The sequence below is a fragment of the Schistocerca americana genome, chromosome 5 (genome assembly GCF_021461395.2).
Source record: "Schistocerca americana isolate TAMUIC-IGC-003095 chromosome 5, iqSchAmer2.1, whole genome shotgun sequence".
In the NCBI taxonomy this organism is placed as follows: Eukaryota; Metazoa; Arthropoda; class Insecta; order Orthoptera; family Acrididae; genus Schistocerca; species Schistocerca americana.
In genome coordinates this window covers 333,035,610-333,044,187 of record NC_060123.1, presented here as the reverse complement: position 1 = coordinate 333,044,187, position 8,578 = coordinate 333,035,610, and positions in this window count along the sequence as shown.

The following is an 8,578-nucleotide window of genomic DNA, read 5'->3' as shown; positions in this document are numbered from 1 at the left end:
CATAAAATATGTTCCATATTTCTGCAACAGATCGACGTCAACGATATAGATCTATAATTGTGTTCATCTGTCCAACGGCCCTTCTTAAAAACGGGTCGCATAATCCTTGTAGCAAAAGGTGTCTCATCTGGTCCTGACGTCTTCTCACTACTAAGCGATTGTAGTTGTTTTTCTATTCCGCGATCCGTTATCTCAATATCTGCCATTTCGAAGTTCGTACGACGAGTGGAAGAAGAGACCGTTTTACGATCTTCTGCGGCGAAACAATTTCGGAAGACCGAATTCAGTATTTCGGCCTTAATTCTGTTATCTTCCGCTTCGGTTTGCCACTCAGTAAATGATCAGCTGATTTGGACCCACTTACTAATTTTAGTTACGACCAAAACCTCTTATGGGCTTTACTCAGATCGCTTGACGAAGATTTACTTGCAGAGTCATGGAACGCTTCTCTCATTGCTCTCTTTTTATTCTCATTTTCGCTTCGTTCAGATTTTATTTGTCAGCTAGGTTTTTACGTCTCTTGAATGTGAGATGAAGTCTCTTTGTTTACGTGGCAGTTTTCTTAATACGGCTATTAAACCATGGTGGGTCTTTCCCATCCCTTAAGACCTTACTCGGAATATACAGTATTTGCTAGGGCGTATTGCGCAATGCCTTTGATTTTTTTTTATTTTTGTTCTCCACATCTTAGTCCTCAAGTATTTGATGCTGACAGGTCAGAAACTGTCACTTCTGCTAAGCAGAAATCTCTTCCTTCCTTTCTTAACATTCTTTGTAAGACACGTTGTCATAGATGCTACCACAGCCTTATGATTACTGATACCTTCCTCTACGTTAACTGATTCGATAAGTTCAGGTCTGTTTGTTACCCACACGAGTTGGTTCTCCAACTGTCTGCCCAAAGTAATTCTGGGACAAGACATCCAGAACAATGTTACTCGAGTCACTGTCCCTGGCACCGTCACTTTTGACAGTATGACATTCCCAATCTATGCCTGGCAAAGTTGAAGTCACCCCCAGTTACAACGACATGATCAGGAAAGTTACTAACCATATTATGCAGGTTCTGTCTGAAGCGTTCTACCACTAGAGATCCTGACGCTGGCAGTCTATAAAAGCATCCCATTGCCATTTTTGGCCGATCTTTGATACTTAACATCACCCAGATTAATACACAATCGGAATCTGTGATAACCTGTTGCAGGTGTGCCCCAGGGCAGCGTAATAGGCCCGCTGCTTTTTACGATTTACTTAAACGATCTGGTTGATGGTATTAACAAGAAAGAAGTATCACACGAAAGTTGTGAGCAAATCAATGAGGGTTTTCAGAAAATAAATGCTTGGTGTAATGACTGGCAGTTATCTCTCAATATTAGTATGTGTAACCTACTGCGTATACCAAGGCGAAAATCCCCATTAATGTACGAGCACAAAATAAATGCCCAGTCTTTGGTTCAAAATGGTTCAAATAGCTCTGAGCACAATGGGACTTAACACCTGAGGTCATCAGTCCCCTAGAACTTAGAACTACTTGAACCTAACTAACCTAAGGACATCACACACATCCATGCCCGAGGCAGGACTCGAACCTGCGACCGTAGCGGTCGCGCGGTTCCAGGCTGAAGCGACTAGAACCTCTCGGCCATCCGGTCTTTGAAAGCAGTAATATCCGTCAAGTATCTGGGTGTGACTATTCGAAATGATCTCACATGGAGTGATCAGATTACACAAGTAACGGGAAAGGCGAACTCTAGATTACGGATTATTGGTAGAATTCTGAAACGAGGCAGTCCTTCAACAAAGGAAATAGCTTACAATACGTTAGTTCCTCCAGTCTTGGAGTATTGTTCGTCTGTATGGGAGCCATACCAGTTGGGTCTGATTCAAGAGATTGAGAAGGTCCAAAGAAGAGCGGCAAGATTAGTGACTGGTACATTTAGCCATCGCGAGAGCGGTACAAATCTCATAGAAAGTTTGAAGTGGGACATACTTGCAGATAGACGACGCGCTAAACGGAAGGGGCTGCTCACAAAATTCCGAAATCCGATCTTCGCCGAGGATGTAGAGCGTATATTATTACCACCAACTTTCAAATCGCGGAATGATCACCATTCAAAAATAAGGGAAATTGGAGCTCGTACTGAGGCGTTCAGACAGTCGTTTTTCCCTCTCGCGATCCGCGTGTGGAACAGTCATGGGGGGGGGGGGGGGGGGGGCGACTATGACTTTGGCGCGAATTGTGCCCACCGCCACATTCCGCTTGGAGGCTAGCGGAGTATATATGTAGATGTAGAATAAAGACGCCGCTACCATTGGCGCCTAATCCATCTTTATGATAAATATTCCAATGTGAACTTACGATTTCGTTGTCATTAACATCCGGTTTCAACCAACTTTCTACTCCTAATACTATCTGTGCATTATAACATTCAGTAAGCGATACTAATTTTAGACGTTTCTTAGGATACTCCTGCAGCTTGCTAAAATCATATTAGCCTTTTCTATTTCTGATCTGTGACGACGAACATTCTCTGAGAACAGCGAAGCTAATTTATCAGACAAATTGTCTTAGACCCCAAGGAAGTGGTTCTGTAACCTGTTCTGAAAGGTGGCATACGTCACGTTTATATATATCTTTGATTCAGCCCAAGGAAACTCTTGTCTTTCTCCAAGGTGACAAATGTCACGTTTTTGCTACATTGTACGTTTTCATGCTGTTGTATTCAATGCCCGTTTTATTTAAGGGGACTCACGCCACGTCTGAACTACGGATGATTTATATATGCTAGTTATTGATGTACATGGAGGTCAATGATCTGGAACTATTGTAATTTTGTACTGTTTGTACGGGCTAATGTGATTAATGTCTTCATAAAATATTTTTATTGTTTGATAAAGATTTCTTATGCTATGTGGTTGCTATGTATGGGTCAGTATCTTACCACTCCACCCCATCCGCCACCTTGTGCCATAAGTAATATGTTGCCCGACAGTTCTTAGAGCGTATGCTTTCGCAAATTTTTAAGAATGAAGATGTCACAGATAGACAACGTCTCTCTTTTAGCATCTATCTCTGGAGTTCGTTGAATATTTGCGTAGTGCTCTAATGCTTACTACACGAATCCGTGAGGAAATGCTCCGCTCTTTTTCGGATCTTCTTCTCTACTTTTTCATCGCCACTCTTTCGACTGGTTGGCAGCTGCCCGCCTGGATCTACACTGCACAACAAAATTAAAGAGCCACTTTGATATACTGAAGTTCGAAATTTGACACGAATGTGCCTGCATCCTTCTTCTATAATGGCGCAAAATCGTGGCGCCCTTCGACGCCACCCTCGGGTTCGGTAACGTTTCAAACAGCGAGGCGTCGACACCTGCAAAGGAGAGGCCGCAACTCTGACGTTCATGTGAGGTGTCATATTGGCACCAAATATCAGTACAATTCTGCCCATCACCACAGCGGATATATCACACCGTAGGAAGATCGTCACGCCCCACAGTGGGCCAGAATCTTGAAAACGTGGCCAAAAAGGAAAAAAGGTTTAAAGATGGGGATTTTGGACTATCAGGTTGGCAGCAGCAATGCTGGGACAACTGAATGCCGGCTGTGCGGACGACCAGATGTTCATTTGTTCGGTAATATCTCAGGTCAAATGCGGCAGTTCATTGTTAGCGTGCGCGCAGCTGGCCAGGCTACAAAAACAGTCGTGTTGTTGAAGGAAGTTATTTATGTTTTGTGCAAGTGAAACCAATACCTTCAATATGGAATGTATTCCAGGAGGTATGTACTAGTGACAAAACACTTATATCACTATTAAATCATCAATTATGCACGTTTACATTTCAATTGACGTACTACAGGGAAATGAATGACAAAATCGTAAAATGCGCTTAAAAAATAGAGATAAGTTACGAATTCCACGACATTTCGCTTTCTTTTGCGCTGTGTACGCAAGTATATATTATTACCTTTGTAAATTAAGCTTCAAATCCTGCGACTAGTTGCGACTCTGGCTTTGAGCCACGTTTTAAGCGACACTTGCAAAATGTCATTGGTCAGACATCTTCGAATATGACAGTAGAATCAATTAATTATGAGTTTTATTTGTACAATTTAAATTACAATCGACACGTAGAAGCATTGTAAAGAATAAAATAATTAGAAAAATGACGAAAAGTGTAACACAGATTTTTTTTTAATTTCAGTTTCATTTGCTCCAGCGTATTCCAGAATCGGATTTTCGAGGAAAGATATTTTTCTAATAACAAAAGAGTATTTGTCAAATGATTTGGAAGGGGTCATAGAACATTTAGAAAGGTCGTTGACGGAAAAACGTGGACATACAATTAAAATTCCCTATGATATGAGGCCTACCATTTCGATTTTGTTAACAAAGTTAAGAAGCAAGTGTAAGGAAGCAACTCGGCGACAAGGATATTTTTTCAAGAAGAACGAAACCTGGTTAAATACAATAGTATATATTCCGATTGATTCGAAACCTGCAAGTGTGACTAAATCAACAGGCCGACCTGCCACAAAATTTGAAACATTATCTGATAGGTCTAAAAGAAGGAGAACTGAGGAGATTCGTACGAAGTTCAGTCCTGTCGAATTATCGTTCGCCGCGCAAATGAGTCTTCGATCTTCGGGGCACCCAGATGCTGCGAAGATTGTGAAAGACGTCACACTCTCAAGTCCATCCAAGGTGAAAAAATACAAGGTAGGCTTGCGATTTTCAACATCATCGCCATCCTCATATGATGCAAATGAAGGTCTAGCACTCCTTTTCGACTTGAAATTTTCAAGAGAATCTTACCAGCATTTGAGAAATGGGGCTAAAGGAAAAGGCTTAAACATACTATATCCACCGTATTCAGCTGTTTTGGTAGCAAAAAAAGCTTGCTGCCCTCCAGACGTAACCCTCACTTTTTACCGAATCAAAAGCTGAGGTACGGTTGCAAGCTTTGTTAGACCACACTGTTCAACGTGTTCTACTGCTGAAACGAGACGATATTTTACATATGAATGATTCGGAAATGTCTAATATGGCAAAGCATGTATAAAATGAAGTTTTCAGATTCGAGTATTTCAGGTGCAACTTTGTTTTTCACTTCGCTTGTTCCACTGAAACTTGCAGGTGTAAATGAAGAAACTAAAGAAGAAAAGATCTTATGGATTAATCCGAAGCCGTCTTCAACCCTCTTTTGCAGACCACTGAAGTTAGAATTTACAAAGGAAACAGAGCAAACGTCTTTAAATGAGAAAGCGTATTACGACAAACAGATCGAACAACTCCAGTCATTCGAAACAGTTATTCATGGGAAAGACATTTCCATTAAATACAATTTAAGCATGACCATGGTAGATGGTAAAGTGTGCAATGCTATCACCAACACGAAATCTGCGCAACGGTGCTATCTCTGCAAGGCCACGTCTGCCCAATTTAATAACATTGACGATGTTCTGAAAAAACAAGTTACCGCCGATTATCTGGAGTACGGACTATCAACTCTTCACGCCTGGATTCGATGTTTTGAATGTTGTATTCATTTGGCATACCAAATGAAAACAAAAAAGTGGCAGTCACGTAAAGCAGAAGATAAAGAGGCAAAAGCAATACTGAAAGCCAACATTCAAAAAGCTTTCAAAGAGCAGGTTGGAATTGTAACTGACATGCCGAAACAAGGGTTTGGCAGTACGAATGACGGAAACACCGCTCGACGTTTTTTTGAAAACACTCCAACATCAGCGCTGATAACTGGAGTTTCCGAAGAACTAATCCACCGTTTCCATATAATTCTGCAGTCGATTTCGAGCGGACGTCAGATCGACGTTGAAAAGTTTCGAGCATACGCCTTAGCAACTGCCGGGCACTACGTGAAAGAATACCCCTGGTACAACATGCCAACAGCAGTCCATAGATTGTTGATTCACGGTCCAGACATTATTTCTTCGGCCATTTTACCCATCGGTCAATTATGGGAGGATGCTCAGGAATCAACCAATAAGTTGATAAAGCAATATCGCTTGAGTTTTTCTCGAAAGTTTTCAAGAGTTAAGACTATGGAAGACGTGTTCAGGAGATTGATGGCAATGGCAGACCCCTACGTTTCTTCCTTACGCAAATCTTCGCCGAAGAAACTGAAGAGTTTGTCGCCAGAAGCCGTTGCCCTCTTAGTACCTGTGGCAGAAGACTATGAAGATTCAGATGCAGATGCAGATAATGAGGAAACAGTGTTTGAGGATGATGACGATTCAGTTGAAGCAGAAGATGAAAAAGAATAAGAAAATGAAAACTTGTAAATTAAGTTATAAAAAATTAACAAAATAAATAATTGTAATTAAAATGAAATAATTTTTTGTAGTATTTTACACCATCTTGTAACCTATATTTGGTCCTTTCTTCGAGTTCCCCACTTTTTTGGTTTATTTTTTAAGCATTAACTGCAATAACCCCTAAATACTGACTTTTAAATGAATAAAAATATATAAATATAAATAAATAAAAAGATATAGATTTTGACCGCCATCTTGGATCCACAATTTTTAAATTTTTTGAACTCTGTCATCATCAGTAACCTCGATAATTCCCTAAAAATTACTTTTATACATAAAAAATGATAGTGTACATAGAGCCTGCCATCTTGGGTGCGCCATTTTGTTTTTTTCACTTTTTGATATATTCTTAATCAGAAACTCCGTAAACCCTTACATACTAAGTTTGATACAAATTGAACAACTACTTATACTTTGACCAGCTTTTTGGGATTCTGGCCCACTGTGCGGCCGCCCCCTCTTACACACATCTTAATATTTCTCTTGGCACCTCTTTACTACTCATTGAGTAGTGTGTTTACATTTTGCGGCGTACAGTTAGAGCTGTAACGGGTATAAAGCTAAGTACTGACAAAGTTATTTGTGCACTGTTATACAGTTATTAGATCTAGTAGTTTTTAGCGGTTTTTCCTGCTGTTTGTGGCGAAATGAGGACTTAATAAACTTTTGGAAACGTTCGCTCGCTGTGTTTTTTAGAGTTTTCTGAGCGTTGAAGTCGTTAAGTAAATTTCGTGCTTTAGTTTTCACCTGAATTTTATTATTGTTTCTAGTGAAATATTTCAGTAAAATTTTCATTCAGTGTTTTAACTTCGTTGAGTGTTTCAGTGGCCTCTTGAATTTTTGGTTTTAGCTAATAATTTTTTGAAGCTTTGTTGGTATTGGTATTAGCTTTGGTTTAGTAGTTTTGTCACAAAAGCAGATTAGCACCGTGGTGTAGTGGTTATGATACAAAACTGTTGCATGGCAGGTCGTGAGTTCAAAACTCACCTGGACTGTACGATTTTAATTTCTATATTCGGTTCGAGTAGAAAGAAGGATGGCAGCTGGCGCTTTTGTGTTGATTACAGGAAGTGTAATAAGATAATTAAAAAGGACGTTTACCCTTTCCACGAATTGACGATACACTAGATTGTCTGAAGGGGTTATGTTTTTCTCAACCATGGACATGAACCTGGGATACTGGCAAATTGAAGTAGATGAGGCTGATCGTGAGAAAACTGCATTATCATCTCTAAGGGCCTGTATGAGTTTAAGGTAATGCCGTTTGGTTTGTGTAATGCACCAGCAACTTTTCAACGGATGGTGGATAATCTTCTAAGTCACCTGAAGTGGAAGATGTGTCTTTGTTATTTAGATGACATTACAGTGTTCTCAGAGACATTTGATTATCATATAAAAAGACTGAGGACCGTTCTTAAGTGTCTCCAACAAGGCAGACACAAACTTAATCCAAGAAATTGTGTCTTTGGAAAAAAAGAAATCAAAATACTTGCACATCTTGTGTCAAACGAAGGTGTGCTTCCAGACCCAGAAAAGGTGAGATCTAAAACGGAATTTCCTATTCCTAAAAGTATTAGAGATGTGAGAAGCCTCCTCGGATTATGTTCTTATTACCGTCGTTTTATCAAAAACTTTTGTATCGAAGCCAGGTCACTCTAAGAGTTGTTAAAAGCTGATGCTAAATTTATTTGGACTGGTGATCAACAAGATTCTTTCGATGTGCTGCGAAAAGCTCTGACGACTGACCCTGTGCTTGGTCTGTATGATGAGAGAGCGCCTACAGAACTACAAACAGATGCCAGTGGGTATGGGATCGGTGCTGTTCTGGTGCATATTTCGGATGGAAAAGAGGTTATAGCCTAAGCTTTTAGGACACTTACAAAAGCCGAGAGAAACTACTCAACTACAGAAAGAGAATGTCTTGCTGCGACCTGGGTCATGCGCAAATTTCGACAGTATCTCAATGGAAGGCCATTCACAGTTGTTACAGACCATCATTCACTTTGTTGGTTGACAGGTCTTAAGGATCCAACAGGACAACTCGCCAGGTGGGCACTACGTCTTCAAGAGTATGACATTACTATAGTGTAAAAAAGTGGAAGAAACCCTGTGCAAGACCACCAAGACATTGATGAAGATAGTGACAGTCTCGCTGCACTCCAGGATCTCTCCGCTAAGCAGAAGGACACCAAGATATCTCAAATTATGCTTGCCTTAAATCGGTCAGAGGCTGTGAAATGAC